Below are 20,559 nucleotides of genomic sequence, written 5' to 3' on the forward strand. Positions count from 1 at the left end.
GAATAGATTATGTGCAATGGTTATTAAATCAGTCTGCTTTATTTTTAAGTTAGTTTATTTTTGATATTGCATTATTGGATGCCGTTTTTATTATCTCCTTCATACATTGATATTTGTCGTCGATATTTTCCTTACTTATTGGAAGATTTTGTTGAGTTGTACAATTTTGCCAAGTATTTTTGTCTGTTTCGTTGTTCTTTCTAATTCTTGCATCCTTTGTATGTTTAAACTTTCGGTACTTTGTGCCACATTTTTCCTATTTTTTAACCCAGGCTGTTAGGTTAGATTAGGTTTAATGTTAGTAGGCATTTAAATAAAGCCAGTCTTTTAAACAAAGTCTATTATGATCTTGAGTGGCATTTCTACGATGACGTAGGGCTCGAGATAATAATACTCAAATTATATTTAATCTTTTCTTACTTTATCACTCTTACACCACTTTTAGTTTAAAAAGTTTGTAGAAGCCAAATTATTACCTACAACTAGAGAGGTGAAGTCTTACGAAAAATCTTGAACTTACAATAAAAAAAATAGCACGTGGCATTTGGGGAATGCCGACAGAAGTAACGACTTTTTGGCGCGCATTATAACTATAATTATGTGGGTTAATGAAATTTTATGCCTGCTTATTACTGAACTGTTAATTTTTTTTTATAATTACACCACACACTTATTCATTAAAAGTTCAATAAAATTTATAGTCTATGTCGTTTTTTTTTCTAATATTTATCTAATGGATGATAATATGTGATCAATGGCAAATCAGTGGTATATATGTATTTATTGAGTGGCCAAATATATAGCCTACGAGGACAAATTCGTTAAACTTCCCGTGCTCGAACAAGTATCAATAGTCTATGACTCATTTCAGCATTCCTACTTCATCAGACACTCGGACTAATACAAATTTAAATTCGGAAAGTCCAAAGAAAGTTTTCTAAAACTTGGCGAATGCAGTTGGCGACTCTAATATCGTGGAGAGATGGTTACTAATATCGTTTTCTGTCCTCTGGGCTATACAAAATATGTAAAAGATTAAATCTTTTAGCGAAAGATTTTTTCGCGAAAGACTCCGGGTATTTTTTTATTTTAACAATTTTAGCAGTCTATGTCGTAAACCGTCGTTTTTTTCATAATATTTGTCTAATGGATCTGTGATCAATTGCAAATCATTGGTGTATGTAGTCATATATATGTATGATAGTTTGTAAATAATAAGTATTTATCCTTCAAAATACACTGTTCAATTTTCTACAAAATACGCTTTAAGAATCGTAACAGTTTTTTAGGAACCAGCTGTAAATGTAGCGTAATTTCTGTTCTGACCTGCACAGGAATAATAGTAAAAAATTTTAAGCTATTTTACTTGCAAGTCAAGGTGATTAAAAATAAAATCCGAAAGTAAGGAACAAACCTCATCTCCTCCTTTCTTGCCATAGATTTCTGCAAAGGTATACAAAAAAGATTCTGAGTCTAAAAGATTATGTATTTTGAATATGTAAAATAATAGTTGCCTACGATAATAAACATCGTTAATACTAATATTTGGGATATGCAGATTCTTTTGGAAATTCATTGCAATCGCTTCTTTAGTTGCTTTTTGTGCTTCAAGCCCAGCACTTTTTCAAATTTTGTAAAAAGAAGCAGCTTTATTTAAATGCAATTATTTTGCAAAATAGTTTTTAGTTCCCAGTTTAGTTTAGCAAGATCATTGTGATTATCGGCTGTAGCATGTAGGGTTAACTTAGTTTCTATTGCGTCAATATTTACTTTAAGTTCATCACAGGTGCTGCAGGTGTCACACCTAGGATAGCCAAAAGACAAGTTAAAATCAGAATTAAATATTTATCTGTAGTTTTCCAGATATAATTTATTGTTTGGATAAGCTATTTTGTATAAAGAAAACATTTTACTTACAATAAGCTCTTTTTTGCTAATCTGTAGTGTGAGTTTCTAGTTTTGAAGGATTTAATGTGATCAATTAAAGAGGCAACAATATTCTCTGAAATCTTATTAGGCTTCCTACAATGCTTTCCTTGAATGTCGAATGGTGATACGCCTGTTGATTTTAGCCTGTTTTGTAAAGTCTGTACTCTTTTAAGTGCCGCAAATCATACGTAAAAAAATCAATCTCTCAGGATGCCATTTTATTATACAAAAAAAAAATAAATCAGCTTAGGTTATACTTATCTTTTCTGGTGGCTTCCAGTATCTCTTAGTTGTTCCTTATCGGGATAAAATAGGAAAAGGAAATAAATAGAAATAACATAAATAAACAAATACAAATATCTTTTATTATCAAAAGAAATAATATGAAAATGAAAATGAATAAATGAAAATTTATCAAATAAATTCCATGGGCTTAACTGCCCCAATGAAAACTGTACCGCATAAAATAATTTTAATTTACCAAATATTTATTGGTTTGTTTTTTTTTAAACATTGATAAAACAACATAAACAAGAAATTTGGATATTCGTAAAATAATTACACTTCCAATGAAAATTTTGAAATACTGAAATCTTTGTTCATATGTTTTGGTACTCAAAAAAAAAATAAAATTTTGAATATTATAAAAAGAAACTTTTTAAAATTATTAAGCAATATTAATAATTATCCTTTGACGTAAAAAACACTTATTTGAAACATACAAAAATATTCTGTCACAAAAAATTATTGACCGACCTATCAGCATACCAGCAACTCTTTCTCCGAAACACGAGCAGGCCTCTTTTACCAGTACTGGTTCAACAAACTCCAAAATTCTCTCCTCTCTTTCATATACTAATAATCTCCTGAGACCCAAGTATTTTTTTTACTTGGCGTCGTAAATATTTTTAATAGTTATAGTTTTTGTGACTTACTCACTTGGACTTTATAGAATCAAGGAGGTATTCGACTTCTCAACTTTGACCTATCTCTCGTTCCACCTTTCAACCACCCACTTCTAACTATTAACACCACTGGCACTTGCTTCAGTAACGACACAAAACTTCAACTGCTTCTTTCGGATGACCATCACATAATAATCTTTTCTACTCGAAACTTTCAAAACATTCACTCTCTTTCATCCCCTTTCCAAACTCGCCAATCAGAAAATTCCTATATCCCTCCTCTTATTTTACATCAGAAAACTCCCAATAGCTTCTAAACAACTTTTTTTGAAAATGATAACGGTTTCATCTTTCTAAATACAATAACTACCTGGTGGCTTTGGCCTTTCCAGCGAAGCAAAACCAAAAGCTTTTAAAATATAACATCTACAAATACCGGGAAACAATTGTCTCTCACATTTAAGTATTTACTAATGTTTTTCAGTCCTTCAATGTAAAACTCATTATGGATAAACCCACTGCTTAAAACTAACTTATAACAAAGATTTACAAATCGATGTACAGGGCGTTGCAAATTTATGTGCCTGCGTTCTATAACAAAATAAAATTTTTATTCTATCTTTGATTGATAAAATGAAACACAACAATATATATATATATATATATATATATATATATATATATATATATATATATATATATTATATATATATATATATATATATATATATATATATATATATATATATATAGCACTAGTCGCATAAGACAAGTACTTACTTACTTAGACACGTACAATTATCTATAATTTTAAGCGATAACCTTATAATACGATATACCAGCATATTTTAGCAATAATAATAATACCATTAATCTATAATAAAATTTTATTACTACATAAAATAAATATCTTAATTATAATATATTATTATTTACTGAATAAATTTTGATCAAAAATATATGCATTTTACTTTCATCTTAATTATAAATATATTATCTTGTTTCCATTGAGGTCAACATTTAGAAGTAAAAAAAGAAAAACTAATAAATAATTAAATAAAAGCCTACTTTACTTTGTATCGGAATTTTTTTTCTGTCACGCTCCATTTTGTGCGCTATTTCTCTTCCCAAAGAATTCTGTCGTGCAGCAAAATTCGTTAATAAGAAAAGCAATTAGTATAATTATTTTCGTATAGCCTTGCGATCAATATTGATTGTCTAGATTATTTTCACATTTTCAAATTTAATGGATGAGCAAGAGATCGGAAAGACACTGATGAATTTTGTCACCGCGAAGCTGAGTGTTCAATTTTAAGTATAAAATGAATAAGTGTAATAAGAATTTATGTACAAGGTGCGTTCAAAAAACAAACTATATTTCTAACGCAGAAGAGACATTTAAAAATTTTATAATTTAAAAATAATAATCAAAATGTTCCGGAGCAAGTATTGTTTGTTCCTAATCGATAAATTCTTTCGATGGTCACTGAAGAGTATTTCTTGTAGAAATGATCGCATGTATAAAGACAATATCTTTGGAGTTTATACACTATGATTTGATTTTTATTTTTTATAAAGTTTCTTCTGCAACTGCAACAGCCATGACCTACAACAAGGGTAGATAAGCTTTTTCAGTCTGCTTATTTTTGACTATTATAATTATATAAATAGAAAATAAATGAAAAAATCATTAATAGCTTGGATTGTTATAATTTACGCATCTCTCTCTTCAATTCCAATTCAGCTGAACTTTTACTTTCCAAAATCAACCAAATTCACCCCAATATCAAGTTCACCATGGAACTAGAATCTTCCATGTCAATTAATTTTCTTGATCTAACCATCACCAGCAGTTGTTCGGTAGAATTCAAATCGATCGGACGTGTGTAAATTATCGGCGTTAATAGTATCGATAACAAAACTTTTTTCCTATTTGTTTTTGCGATAAACAATTAATTTTGGTGAAACTATGGGTGTTTTTTCATAAAGATGAGTGAATTAAATGGGGGCAGCAAGCCCCCTGACTCTCCCCCTTATGATAAAGATGAAAATCAGGTTGATATGATGGAATTTACAAATATGAACACAATTTCACAAAAACAAGAGAACCAGAATGTAAATACAAATTTAATGTCTAATTCTTTGGAAAAAAACGATAATGTTTCTAACGTTAATGAGAAGGTAAATAATAGACAGGTTTATTTATATACAAATAAAGATACCGGACCATATCATGTTTACGTAGAAAATTGCTCGGGATCTTTCACCGGTAAGTTAAATGCTTTAAGAGTTGGTGACATTATTCTTTCCGCGTTTCCTAAATTGGACTCAAAAATTACAAATATTAATTCTATAGGTCGTAATAGAATTAGGATTAAATTAACAGACTACAAAAATGCAAATTATTTAATAAATCAAAAAACTTCATCAGTATTTGTTACAAATAACTTAGAATTGTATATACCTAAATTCATTCTATTCCGACAAGGGATAATTAGAGATATTGATACAGATTTTTCTGAAGAATATGTAAAATCAAAAATTAAACAATATGATAGTCATTGTAACTTAGAAATTGTAAACGTTCGGCGAATTAAACGCAAACAGGAAGTAATTGAAAATGATTCAAAAAAAATAATTTACGTTCCCACAAAATCGTTTATTGTTTCCTATAAATCTCAGATATTGCCGCGTTATATTTCAATAAATAAAGTTATTAAAGAGGTTGAACACTATACACAAAAAGTAAGTAAGTTTAATGTCTAATTCTTTGGAAAAAAACGATAATGTTTCTAACGTTAATGAGAAGGTAAATAATAGACAGGTTTATTTATATACAAATAAAGATACCGGACCATATCATGTTTACGTAGAAAATTGCTCGGGATCTTTCACCGGTAAGTTAAATGCTTTAAGAGTTGGTGACATTATTCTTTCCGCGTTTCCTAAATTGGACTCAAAAATTACAAATATTAATTCTATAGGTCGTAATAGAATTAGGATTAAATTAACAGACTACAAAAATGCAAATTATTTAATAAATCAAAAAACTTCATCAGTATTTGTTACAAATAACTTAGAATTGTATATACCTAAATTCATTCTATTCCGACAAGGGATAATTAGAGATATTGATACAGATTTTTCTGAAGAATATGTAAAATCAAAAATTAAACAATATGATAGTCATTGTAACTTAGAAATTGTAAACGTTCGGCGAATTAAACGCAAACAGGAAGTAATTGAAAATGATTCAAAAAAAATAATTTACGTTCCCACAAAATCGTTTATTGTTTCCTATAAATCTCAGATATTGCCGCGTTATATTTCAATAAATAAAGTTATTAAAGAGGTTGAACACTATACACAAAAAGTTTTAATATGTTTTAATTGCCTCAGATATGGGCATTTAGGTAGTCAGTGTAAAGGTCGCCCAAGATGTGGTAAATGCCAAGAGTCACATAATACAAAAGATTGCCAAATAAATGACTATATCCCAAAATGTTTCAGTTGCCAAGGAAATCACTATACAACAAATTTATCAGTGTGTCCAGAGTTTAAGAGACAAAAATTAATTAAGGAAGCTATGAGTTTTTCCAACATAAACTTTTTTGATGCTAATAAACAGGTTCCCAAAACTTCCTATGCAGATATTTTAAATAAAAGCAATACGAGCCATCCATCTGACTTACTTGTTCAACCCACTTCTTCTACCTATTTACAATCTAGTTCTTCCTCTACTTCTGTTCAGAATATTCCAAAAGTCAACTCCTCTAGAAAACAATTTGCTTCCCATTTGCTTTATAACAGTAGCTCAAACGAATTAAAAGATAAATCTAATAAAAGGCCAAGACCAAATACTCCTGATCCATCTGAACAGATCAGAAAAGAGATTATTTTTTAGGTTAATGTTCCCAGTACTTCGGGAGGAATATTAAGTAGCCCACAATACAAAAAAACAATTATCACAGATCGACAGTCAGAGGTCCTAGATCCTAGTATAATTAATGTAATTTTAGAATTGGTTATGAAAATTGTTAATTCTCTACAACAAACAAATAATTTAAATGTTTCTAAATCAGAAATCATCCAACTAATTAGTAAACATGTAAATCCAGATGTGTTATCAAATTCGCAAAAAAAGAATTTTTACTCCATCAAAATCAAATTCATATTGCCTTATTATCGGAGAAATGGTTTAAGCCTGGTTTGTATTATAACTTTAAAAACTTTAATTGCTTTAGAACAGATCGTATAGATGGATATGGTGGGTCAGCTATTTTATTGAAAACAAATATTAAATGTCAAGAAATTAGATTTAACATAAATATTCCTATTACTTACACATGTATTTCCTTTAAACTACCATCAACAAATAAAACCATTCATCTTGTATCCCTATATAATGAACCGAAAAACAAAACAACAACATAGCAATGGCTATCCTTTTTTAAAATTATACCAAAACCCTTTATTTTGGGAGGTGACTTTAACGCGCACAATGTCGCATGGGGCTGTGAAGTTGATGACACATCTGGAAAATCATTGTTGGATGCTATCGAGCAGTGTAACCTTGTATTTTTAAATGACGGTTCACCCACTCTTGTTCCTTTAACCACACATTCACGAGCATCTGCAATAGATCTCACAATATGTACTCAAGATATTATAGCGCTACTGAATTGGAATGTTTTACAAGATCCCCATGGATCAAACCACCTACCCATTATCTTTTCAATTTATCACCCAAAGGGAAAAGATACCAAGAGACTACACAAAATCTGGAATTTCAACAAAGCAGATTGGAATTTGTATTCATCACTCTTTACATCTCTAAACCAACCCAGGACGTATGGTGATCTAATTGAAAATTTCTACTTCTCAGCCAATACAGCAATACCACAATACACGAATATTACCAACAAACATCACATTCCAAAACCTTGGTGGGACAAAGCGTGCCAGGAAACAGCCCGACGCAGAAAATTAACTTATATTAAATATAAGCAAAATCCCACAATAAGTAACCTAATAGAATACAAAAAGATGGACGCATTAGCGAAGAAAACCTTTAAGGAGAAGAAAAAGAAAAACTGGAGGGAGTATTGTGAAAGTTTGAATCAAAATACTCCCATTAAGGAGGTATGGAGGAAAGTAAATTGCTTTAAAAATCGCAAACAATCCAATAAATTACCTATTGACCCAGACGAACCATGGATAACAGAGTTTTACCAAAAAATTTCTCCAGATTGGGTTCCGAATGATATAACCAACTCCATAGCCACTGTTTCTAGAGATAACCTTTGCTTAGATCGTTCGTTCTATATATGGGAACTAAGAAGGGTCCTCAAACAAAATAACAATACTGCTCCTGGTAAAGACAATATATCTTATTCTATGATTTCTAACTTGACAAATGAACATAAAATCCATCTACTTCATATTCTAAATAATATTTGGCAGAAATAAGCACCAATTCCAGAAAGCTGGAAGGAGTATATTATAATACCTATAAGAAAACCTGGCAAACGTGATGACGATCACAATTCATATCGCCCAATATCTCTAGCTTCTTGTCTTCTTAAAACCCTGGAAAGACTAATTAAAAATAGATTAGAGCATTGGTTAGAATTTAATGACATTCTCCCACACTCCCAATTTGGTTTTCGCAAGTTAAAATCCACGCAAGATGCCATAACTTCTCTCGTAACAACAGTTCAAGTCAATTTCACGGAAAACTCATCTACTGCAGCTGCATTTCTGGACGTATCATCTGCTTTTGATAATATAAATTTGGATATTCTTGAACAAAAGTTATTGTCAGTCGGGATACCTATAGGTATAACATCCTTTTTGAAAACTTTGTACTCAGAGAGATTGATTTACTTAAAAATCAATGAGAAATTTATTTCTCCTCGACTGTCCAATATAGGCCTACCGCAAGGAAGTATTTTAAGTCCACTTTTATATATTTTATATAATATAGATTTAGAAGTCATTGTTCCTATTAACACAAAAATACTACAATTTGCAGATGATGTGGTACTCTATTCATCAGACAAATCAATCGATGTTTCTAAAAATAATTTAACAACAGCTATTTCAACAATACATGCATATTATGAATCAAATGGATTAACATTATCAGAATCCAAAACAGAAATCTGCTTCTTCTCCAGAAAACATAGAATTCCGGAAGGGTATATAAGTTGTGGTCAATTCAAATTTCCAATTAAAAACTTTATCAAATACCTGGGAACTTATTTAGACAGAAAACTTTTGTGAAAAGACCATATTCAACATATCATTAAAAAAACCGAAAAAGCTATGAATATCCTAAGAGCTTTCTGTAAAACAAACTGGGGTGCAGATCCCAACATTAGTTTAATGTTTTATCGATCTATGATACGTCCAGTTTTCGATTATAGCTGTCACTTGTATGGAAACGCATCGAACACCCATTTAACAAAAATTGAGGTACAGAAAAATACGTGCCTACGCTTGTGCCTTGGGTATCTGAAATCTACACCAATTAATGTAATGGAAATTAAAGCTGTTGAACCGCCATTGAATTTACGGAGGCAGTATCTTACCGACAAATATATAGCTCGTACCATTAGCAGAGACCAAGTATTTCTTAAAGATATACACAATCTGGCTGTTTTAGATTTGACAAAAAGGTATTGGTTTAAGAAAAAATCTCCACTCGTGGCGGTAAGCTATAGAAATCTGTCTAAATTTAAAGAGGTACTTTATAAGGGTCATCTTCCACCAGTTTATACTGAAAAGCCTCATGTACTGTTTTCAATAAAAATCAGGACAGAATTTCTCAATGATGTCCAAGGCCCCATGTTCAACGCAGAAATTCAGAAGAAATGGCCTAATTATTATTATATATTTACTGATGGTTCAAAAAAAGGAAATAACACTGCTTGCGCAGTATACCAACAGAATTCTGGACTACAGCATAAATATAAGTTACCTGATGAAGCCACCATCTACACATCCGAAATGCTGGGTTTAAAGTTTGCTCTTTCTCACGCTTTGACAAAGGAAATGAAGAACTGTGTAATATTTACAGACAGTAAAAGTGCAGTAGAAAGACTATGTGAAACAAATAAATCCAAGCAATTGACTTATCTTGATACAGAGATTTTAAAATTGTACTACGAGGTTTCAAAGCTCGGAGGAGAAGTTGTTATCGCATGGATCAAAGGCCATTCTGGGATAATGGGTAATATAATAGCAGATGCTCTGACAAAAGAAGCATTATCAAGCGGAGAAACCATAGACAACAATATTTTACCGGTGTCAGATATAGATGTATATAATAAACATCAGCTCAAATTAAAATGGCAAGCCAATTATACGGAATCAGAAAGTCAGTCATCCTTTAAATATTGGCAACCCACACTTCTTAAAAAAAGGTGGTTTCATTCAGAGTCCAACAGAAGTTTTATTAAAACTATTAATAGGCTAAGGTCAAATCATGCTCTAACACCTTCAAGAATGTGCAAAATGAATTTAGTAGACACTCCAAACTGTACTTGTGGTAAATATGGAGATTTAACACATATTCTATTAGAATGTGTACACCAACAAGGAAACATTACGTGTTTATATGAAAACTTACGAAAATTAAATGTCTGTTTCCTATTTCACATAAATGAATTAATTTTCTCTGGAAACGTAGAAATCTATAATTGTATTTATCAGTTAATAAGGAATTGTAAATATAAACTTTAAACAATATAATTTACTAATTATTAGTAATAAACCTTTTAATACGAAAAAAAAAAAATAAATATATATATATATATATATATATATATATATATATATATATATATATATATATATATATATATATATATATATAAAACAAAAAAAACTGTAAAACAAAATTATTACAAAAGATGACCAAAACAAAATAAAAAATATATATACATATTACATACAATATCAAAAAGTAATATAACGAAATAAAAAAAAATAAAAAAAAATTAATAAAAATAAAAATAAAAAAAAAAATAAAAATAAAAAGAAAAATTAAAACTTACATTTAGTACTAACTCGAACTCTGATTGTTGTTCTGTGAATACAAATTACAAAGTTGTCTGGTCAATTGGCTATGCCAAGGCCATAAAAAAAAAAAAAAAACCATCACCAGATTAAATGACCACTTCGACTTCAGTATCTATAGGAAACCCACACTGACTGACCACGTAATTCCATTTTCATCCAACCATCCCATGTCACATACATACGCAGCTTTTCATAGTTACATCCATCGTCTAGAAAGCATTCCACTGTCAGATTTAAACTACAAAAAAGAACTAAATATACTCAGACAAATAGCAGTCAACAACGGATATGATCATAACATCATCAACAAGCTCATCCACAAAAAACGCCTTAAGACCCTGCGGGAGACTGCGTTCCCCAGAGACCTTACCACCAAACCCAATTATGTTTCACTCCCATTCTATCATGAAAGTCTTTCTGGAGATATTCGAAATCTCATCCAACGTTCGGTTGAAAACACCCATGTTTCTTTCAAAGTACCCAACAATTTGGGACAACATATTTCTAATTCCAAAGATTCTATCAATTATATGAACCGGAGTGAAGTATATAGACATAAATGTTCAGATTGCAATGCCACCTACATAGGTAGAATATGCAGATCTCTTTCTTCACGCTCTCTAGAGCACAAAAAAGAGAAAATACTTCCACTTTCTCTCAACATCTCAAAGAACACAACCACACCCTCAATATCACAGAAGACGTTTCACTTATCCACAATATCTCCCAAAAAAATTTCCTCAAATTAGATTTATACGAAGATCTTGAAATCCTTAAAGAAAAACAAAAAAGCCCAAATTGCGTCAATCGTCATGTCTCATTCAATCGAGATTTTCTCCCTCTCCATCGTCAACTATTCTCCTAACCCACATCCCCAATTTATTTCTACAATTAAAATCTATATTCATTATTAGTTCACCTAATACTCTTCTACCTTAGTTCACTCTAAAAACCTTTCTTCCAATACATCTTACTCTCCATCTATCCAACTCTTTTCTTTTCAACCCAAACTTCATGTCTTAACCACTATAACCAATACTTTCCATGCTTCTATTTCGACACTTCCAAATTCAGATCAGACCATCCGTCATCCCCCCCTTCCAGATTATTAAATTCTTATTTTACTTCTCTACACAACTCCCTCAGGGTTTGGCTTCGGTTCTCTGGGGACCTCAGCCTTCTGTAGTCTATCCGTTTATCACAATTTTCTCAAAAACACCTTGATTTTCATTCTCTTTACTCAAATTTAACAGAGCCACCTACAACAATTTTATTTTACTATTATAGTCAATATAGACCAATAGTTCATTCAACTTACCAACTTATAACTTAATCTTTTATTTTTCCTATGTACCTAGTGTTGCTTTATAAGAGATAGGGCCTTTTCTCAAGTTATAAGTTGAGTACTTTACGATCATTATATTACAAAACCACTTCCAACCATCAAATTTTGTCCATTTCATATACTTGTCAATACACAAAATATAACTACATCACTCAGTTTGTTAACATCCAATCAGATATTTATATTCATGAACTTACAACTCAAGAAGTTTTACATTTACCAGGTACCAAATGATGTTTTATGACATACAGGGCCTAATATAATTGAGTTATATAAGGTCAATTTTTACATGAACTTTATACTACAATAGTTTTATTTCATTCATTGAATAACTCTCTTTTTCAAGAACCCAACTTTCCACCTGTTTCTATTTTCCATTTTCCAGGTACCAAATGTTATTAAAACATAAAGGGCCTTATATTAGAATCTTTTCATCACACCACTTGACACTGTATAGTTGGTTGCCTAACTATAATCACATAATTTTCTCACCACAATTTGATCTCACATACATAATTTAAAACAATAACATTGATGGTTGATACTGTTATAATTTTATTTTTATTTCAACTTTCACAATTTTTAAACAACGTTGGCTTCTGTCTTAAATAGACATATACAGTTACAGTGACTGCTCTGTCACAACTTCCGTCATAACCTGTCAAGATTGTCATTTCAATCAGTTGCTTTAATAAAGTCCTCGTAGACATACCGTCTCAGGACTTGCAACTTAATGTAGAGTCATATGTCGCCATGTTACCAATCCAACGGTAACTTTACCATCTTAATTTTAAACTAGACATTATGTAAACTAAATTTCATTTAGTAATTTTTAAAGGGTTTTTACCCCCATATTTAGTGGCTATCTCCATGTATTAACCTGTAAGTATTATCCACATTTTACATTAACTTTAGTCAAAACTTAAATTATTTCATGTTCTTCTTAATTAAGTGGTTAAATACTTTTTAGGGCACTGATGATGGAATACTTATTCCGAAAACGTTTTGTCAATTTAACATAGCCCAAATGGGTTTTTTATAAAGGATTTTATTGAAAAATTTTTTTAATATATGGTATACAGCCAACTACAGGAACTTAGTTTCCTTGTGGATTTTGTGGAAATTATAAAATGTAATTTTCATTACAATAAAGTGTGGCTTAACCCCATATAAACATAATATTTAAAAAATAAACGTATTTTAAAGTATAGAAAAATATATTATAAAAACCACTTTTTAAGTTTTCCTTTTTGTAAATATTAATTCCTTTTGTCAAGATTTAGGATTCATATCAAGTTTTAATTGTTAACCCTTGTTCTTCCCTATCTAATTCTTTAATGGTGGTTACAAAATACGATGATAGTTCTGATGCTGTATTCTAGAATAAATTCTGTTCTCAATATTTAAGTTTTTATATTTTTGTTAAATGTTGATCTTCGCCTTTTTGTAAAAATTCTTCTTTTTAAAACAGTTTCAGTCCTTTTTGGCAATTTTTAAATTGGCACACTGAGATATTTTATTGCAAAAATGATGATGAAATATATGTTTATTAAAATCATAGCAATCGGTGAGTATATTAAAAATAGATTTTGCTAATACTGTCTTACTAAAATATAATGTCATATTTTACTCGTATATAACCGCAATGTCCCGTTAAATGTGTCCTGCCACTTACAATAATAGGGACACGTCTGGCACAAAGTGGCTTATTTATTACCTGAATTGGGAGACTGCCTCGAGGAATGCTATAATACTACCAACGGCTTTGTACATAATTAGCTAAATTAGTCAAAGTCCTGTGATATTGCGTAACATTGAATCTATTCACCAGTAAATGAAATAAAATATTACCGATGTAAATACATATAATAAGACAAAATTTGTCGAACGTGAAATATTAAAGGAAATAAATTATTTTATATATTTGGAAAATGAAAACGCAAAATTTAAATAAAAATTGAGATTAAACTTGCTCGTGTTTTTTTTATAGTGCAACTATTATAACTTTAGCACCTTAATTTTAAGCAGGATTATTTTTTACGAGGTAAAAGTAAGTTTTCAGTAACTTGGGGAAAATGTAGCTATGCTTCCTTCTTAATCAGTTATCAAACCAATATGGACATATGACATGGATCTGTGAGGCTGTAGTACTAATTTATTATTGCTATAATGGAAAGGTTAATCAAAACTATTAAAAGTAATTATTGATGCAACCTGGTACGTACCAAAGAATCTATAAGGATCTCGACATTTTAACAGTAAAAGAAGTAATCCACACAAAAGAAATCACAATACATTTAAAAAACTAAACACACACTTCAATATATTCATTTCTTCAATAACTTAACATCCAGTTATCAGAAGATGGCCAACAGACTAGTAACATGGACACGTGAGTCTTTCACTGGAGGGGACCATACCAGAATCAAGAGACAGGACCTAAACTCATCATGTTAACTTGAAGAAGAAGAAACTACCAAGAAGTACTATATAAATTCTAGCAATGCACCTAGAAAAATATTTCCTGAGTTCTGAACTTATATTTGATACTTTCACTATAAAATAAATAGTTTAGTAAACTTACTTTATTTATTTTGACTAGTGTGCTAATAGGTAAAGAGAGGGAAGTTGAACTTACAATGTAAGAAAGAAAGCTACAGTATTTCTGACATGTGATGCGGGGCGAGAAGTATGGCATCCTGTGACTCATAATGCAAGGAAAGATAGTTGGCAGAAAAAGCATCGGAAGAAGACGAATTTCATGGCTCAAGAACCTGAGAGAATGGTCTGGATGCAGCTCAAAACAACTACTTAGAGCTACTGCCTCAAAAATTAAAATAGATATGATGATTGCAAACCTCCGTAACGGAGATGGCACCTGAAGAAGAATAAAGCATACACCGGCTAATCCATGTAGTATTAGAAATGCTGTGCGAATGCGCATCTCTGCTGAGAACTTTGAACATATCGAAATCGCTGATACATAAAGTGTGAGTTTAATTCATGCTAAATTTAAAAAAGTGGTAGAACTGGGATTCCACAAGAATTTCCCGACTGCAAGGTTTCCTGAGGATGTCTTAAAACTTATCATAATTGATAAATCACTTTTTTAACAATAGTTGAACGTTTTATTCCAAAGACTAAAAATATGAGCCCATAAAAAAATATTTCGAGGAAACAAAAAAATTCAAGAACCTACTAAAAATTGAGGAAGTTGTGTATCTTTTTTAAAAACATCCTACTAAACCTCACCTCGTAGAATTTTGCTAAATGAGGCAAACAAAACTTCCTGGCATTACTATGTTCAATCAGTTACATTATATATATATATATATATATATATATATATATATATATATATCTGAGGTATGGGAAACACTTAAAAATTAATATCTAAAGATACATAAATTTTATATGATACGATACACACAATTAACGTTATGAAATGAAGTGTAACGTTGTAACTAATTACCAAACTCTAAATCGTAAAGCCGTTTAGCACACTAGTCAATTACACTATAATGTGCCTATTAAAAAAGCAAATAGAATATATTTATACATAAATAACTGAAAATATCGCTTTGGATTAGTTTTTTTGTCATTATAAATTAATGATTAATGTAAAAATATATTTTTCCGTAAAAATGATTTTATCTGCAAAATATATAGTTCAATTTGTTTAAATAAACCAAATAATTTTGTTTTTAAATAATATATAACAAAGCTACATGTAAATTAAATACTATGCTTATAAAACTCACAGTACATTTTTATTACAATAATAAAATAAATAAAGTAACATCTCCCTTTCCTTTCTTACAAGTATATGATTGACCACTGTTCCCTTTGTTTTGTTGTCGCTGAACAATGTTACATCCTCGTTTCCTTTTTCTTCCCCGAACAGAGTTTTTCTTGTCATGTTCATCAGTTACTGCATTAGTAGTGTTAGTGTATACAGGAAGCTCGGAAGCCCTGTAGAAGACATTAAAGAGGATGTCGAAAGGTCGGCGCAGTGATGACCGACTAGGTTCAATCTGGAAGCCTGTTGAGTTTAATAATGATTCTTGCAATAGTACTAATCTTAGTTTTAAGTTTAATTGTACTAACCAAGGAAATCTTATTTGCATTCGAATATATATATATATATATATATATATATATATATATATATATATATATATATATATATATATATATATATATGTATATACAACAGTTGCTTTGGTAGTCTATCTTCTGTCATCCTTTGTACCGGGTGGTCCAATAAGCCGATCTCTCGGCTATATATCAGAAACTATTTATGTTATAACTTTAGGAGAAACAATTCCTTAGTAAAAGTGGCCAAGAGAAATCGCTGGAAATAACTTTCAAGTTTCTGGGTTAACCACTAGGGGGCGTGACCTGTGAAGAAAACTTTGAAAACCAATTTTTTGGGAAATATGCCCAATTATACCAAGTGTTAAATAAGTAAACTAGAAAGAGGCATAAATTCTGCACAAAGTTGTTCAAGTACTTTTTTTTATTTTTTCAAATAAAGGGTGGGGGAGAGTGGGGAATTATTTGTGGATTAATACCTATAACTTTGGTTTGAATTAACCGATTTTAACGAAATTTGTATCATTAGAAAGAGTGTGGATAAGTTAATTTACATATGCTATAAAATAATTGCATTTAGTTTTAATTGTCATAGGTAGAGGGTACTTTCGAATAGAACAAATTAAAATTTTATTTCTTCAAAATCTTTAATAGAAACACCTATTTATTGTAAATTATAATGGAATTGGATTAAATTTGTGACAAAATGGCGCAAACCGCATGTTAATAGCTTTTGTCGAACTCGAGATATGAATAAAAACGCTTAAACATAAGTAAGTATAGTATTGACTCACCCTGTATTATAAATTAAATTAAAAAATAAGTCAGTAGGTACTTTCAAATTTTTTTATAGCAGAAGAATCTTAATGTTGATTATTTTGACCATTGATATTTCATATGATTAAAAATAGTTTTTTCGAAATTAAGTAGGCTACGACAATGAATTTGACGGGGAGTTCATATTGTTTATTTATTGACAGCAGTCAAAACATTGTTAAGCAGTGTTATATTATAATTCGAATTGAAGATTGCACTTTTTTCAATAAATATTAATATTGGTAATATTAGTAATTAATTATCAGTACTAATAATTCGTGATGAGTATATCAAATGCAGAATTGTATGATATGATTGGAGTTTATTTCGAATGTCACCAAAATGCCGCTATTGCCTCACGTATATATTCTGTAAGATATCCTGACAGGAGACATTATGGTAAAGAAGTATTTTAAAGAAATAGTATTTGATAGAAGATTAAGAGAAACTGGTAGTTTTCATCGTCCATGTTTTAAACGACGTAGTAGAGGTATGACCGAAGATAATTCAATCAATGTTATTGCTTTAATTCAACAGAATCCACATATAAGAAGTCAGCAAATCTCTATAGAATTAAACATACCCAAAACTACTGTTCTAAGGATTTTAAAACATCACAGGTTAGTTTTTCATATTATAAAGTGAACGTTTAGGTCAGAAACTTGGAATCCCTTTAAACTTTAGATTCAACTGTTATTTTAATATTTCGATAAAAACGGCAACACAGCGCTTTTATCCGTTTCTTAAAAATACTTACGCACGATTTATCTTGTAAAACAATTGTGGACTTTTCAAGATTTTTCAAGAGTTTTAGTAAATATAGTGGTTTCTTTTTCACTAATATTTGTTGTTCTGTTTTTTAGACTGCATCCTTATCATGTAGTTCTCTACCAAGCTTTGCATGAAAGAGATTTTGATGAAAAGTTGGATTACTGCAATTAAATGTTAGGTCTGCTAGAAGAACAACCGCATATCATGTCAAAGATTTTGTGGACAGACGAGGCTACGTTTAATAATGCTGGTGGTGTTAATTTGCATAATATGCATTATTGGGCTGAAGAAAATCCGCACTGGATACATGAGGTGAAGGTTCAAGGTAGATGGAGTCTTAATGTTTGGTGTGGTATAGTTGATGGAAAAATCATAGGTCCATATTTCTTTGATAGAACTTTAAATGGCGAAACATATTTGGATTTTCTGAAAAATCAGTTGCCTGTTTTATTGGAAGATATTTCCTTACAAACAAGAAGAGATATGATATTACAACATGACGGGTGTCCTACGCACTTTTCCAGGTGAGTTTGACCAAATAAATGGATTGGAAGGGGAAGTATATTTTCATGGCCAGCTAGATCTCCAGACTTAACATTTCTGGACTTTTATCTGTGGGGAAGATTGAAGGACTTAGTGTACCAAACTCGACCAACCACGTGAGATGACATGAAACAGCGCATTATAAACGCAGTAAATAGTATATCAACAGCTAAGATTGAAGCAGCTGTTATGTCTACGCGCGAAAGATTACATCTTTGTGTGGACAACAATGGAAAACAATTTAAACATTTAATTGGACATTAAGTTTTAATAATCGAGATATTTGTATGATCTTTCACATATTTAATTTTAAGTTATAATAAAGGGTGAGTCAATACTAGACTTACTTATGTTTGTGCGTTTTTATTCATATCTCGAGTTCAACAAAATCTATCTACATGCGGTTTGCGCCATTCTGTTACGAATTTAATCCTGTTTCATTATAATTTACAATAAAGAGGTGTTTCAACGTTATAGGTATTTATCCACAAATACTTTCCCACTCTCCCCCACCCTTTATTTGAAAAAATAAAAAAAAGTACTTTAACAACTTTGTGCGGAATTTAGGCCTCTTTCAAGTTTACTTATTTTACACTTGGTATAATTGGGCATATTTCACAAAAAATTGGTTTTCAAATTTTTTTTCACAGGTTACGCCCCCTAGCGGTTAACCCAGAAATTTGAAAGTTATTTCCAGTAATTTCTCTTGGCCACTTTTACTAAGGAATTTTTTCTCCTAAAGTTAATATCGTTCCCAATTGTGTGATATATCTTCATTCTTTCTTTGATACGGTTATTTTTTATTCGTTCTCTCCTGAACTTTCCTGTGGATTGTCACCAAAAGTACATTTGCTTCCAGAGACAGATAAAGCTCTGATTTGAAAGCTTAAGGAGACACATATTTTAAAAATATTGTGTGTCAGTTAATACGAAATTTCTTTATTTTCATCACTCTTTTAGGGCACTAGTAATTTTTTTTCCTGTGCCAATAAAAAGATATACTTTTACAATTCATGACATGCCTGGTTTAGCTAAAATATGCATTGGAGGTAACATTAACTTTATCGTCAAAAGTTTTTAAACCCCCTTATTAACGTTTTTAAGTTGACTTATTTTGTCATATATAAATTTCTCGATTAGGAAAGGATTGATTCTTGATTCTTCTTGACAATCTAGAACCACTGCAAATACAACCGCTACTCATTTGTACTCTGTTTTTGAAACTAAGTATTAAGACATCTTTGTGAAAATCTATCTTTCGTCACTATGGTTAGACAAAACTTTTTTAAATCGTACAAATCTCACAATTATGGCAGGAAACAACGTCCACTATGGCAGTGCTAGTATAACCTAGCAAGTCTGGATAAAACTGGAGGGCGTATGGTATCTGGATTGACCATCAATTGTAGGCAGTAATGCTGCCATTAGCTGTTTAACGAGAATTTTTCGCACTTGTTCTAGGTTAACTCCCTTGGTAAAGGAGAAGAATACAAGGTGCAAAGTTCAAGTACTCATTGCGGGGTTTAATGGAAAAAATTGATATGATGATCCTTTACTTCTACGTCCCATTCCTACATCCATATCAATAAAAGAACATAAGGTTGAGAGATATAAAAAATATTCAAAAAGGACAAAAGGTGTAGATGACCAGGATTGCTGCACTTCTTGGTCACCCTCTACGGTAAACAGGAGACACTGTGGATGTATTTTTTTGGCCCGTACCGCAGAGAGGTTAGCTTTTTTTTTATTCAAAATCCGTTTAACTTCTATACTACAATCTGCTTTTTATATAAGGTTTATAAAAATTGTCATAAAATTAGTAATAAAAAAAAAATAAAAAAACCTGATTATTGTTATAGAAAAGAAAAAAAAAAGTAAGATGGGGTAGTTAAAAAAATATTAAACTGTATTGGTTGGATAAAACATTAAATACACACATATTGAAAGTGTTGAGAAATCAAAGTTTTTTAAATAAACAAAATTATTACTATATACGAAATTTTGGTATATTCATTATTTTACGAACATTTCCGTAATATTATTGGTCTATTGTCCGACTTTCCTTAAAAC

The sequence above is a fragment of the Diabrotica undecimpunctata genome, chromosome 8, assembly GCF_040954645.1.
Source record: "Diabrotica undecimpunctata isolate CICGRU chromosome 8, icDiaUnde3, whole genome shotgun sequence".
NCBI lineage: Eukaryota > Metazoa > Arthropoda > Insecta > Coleoptera > Chrysomelidae > Diabrotica > Diabrotica undecimpunctata.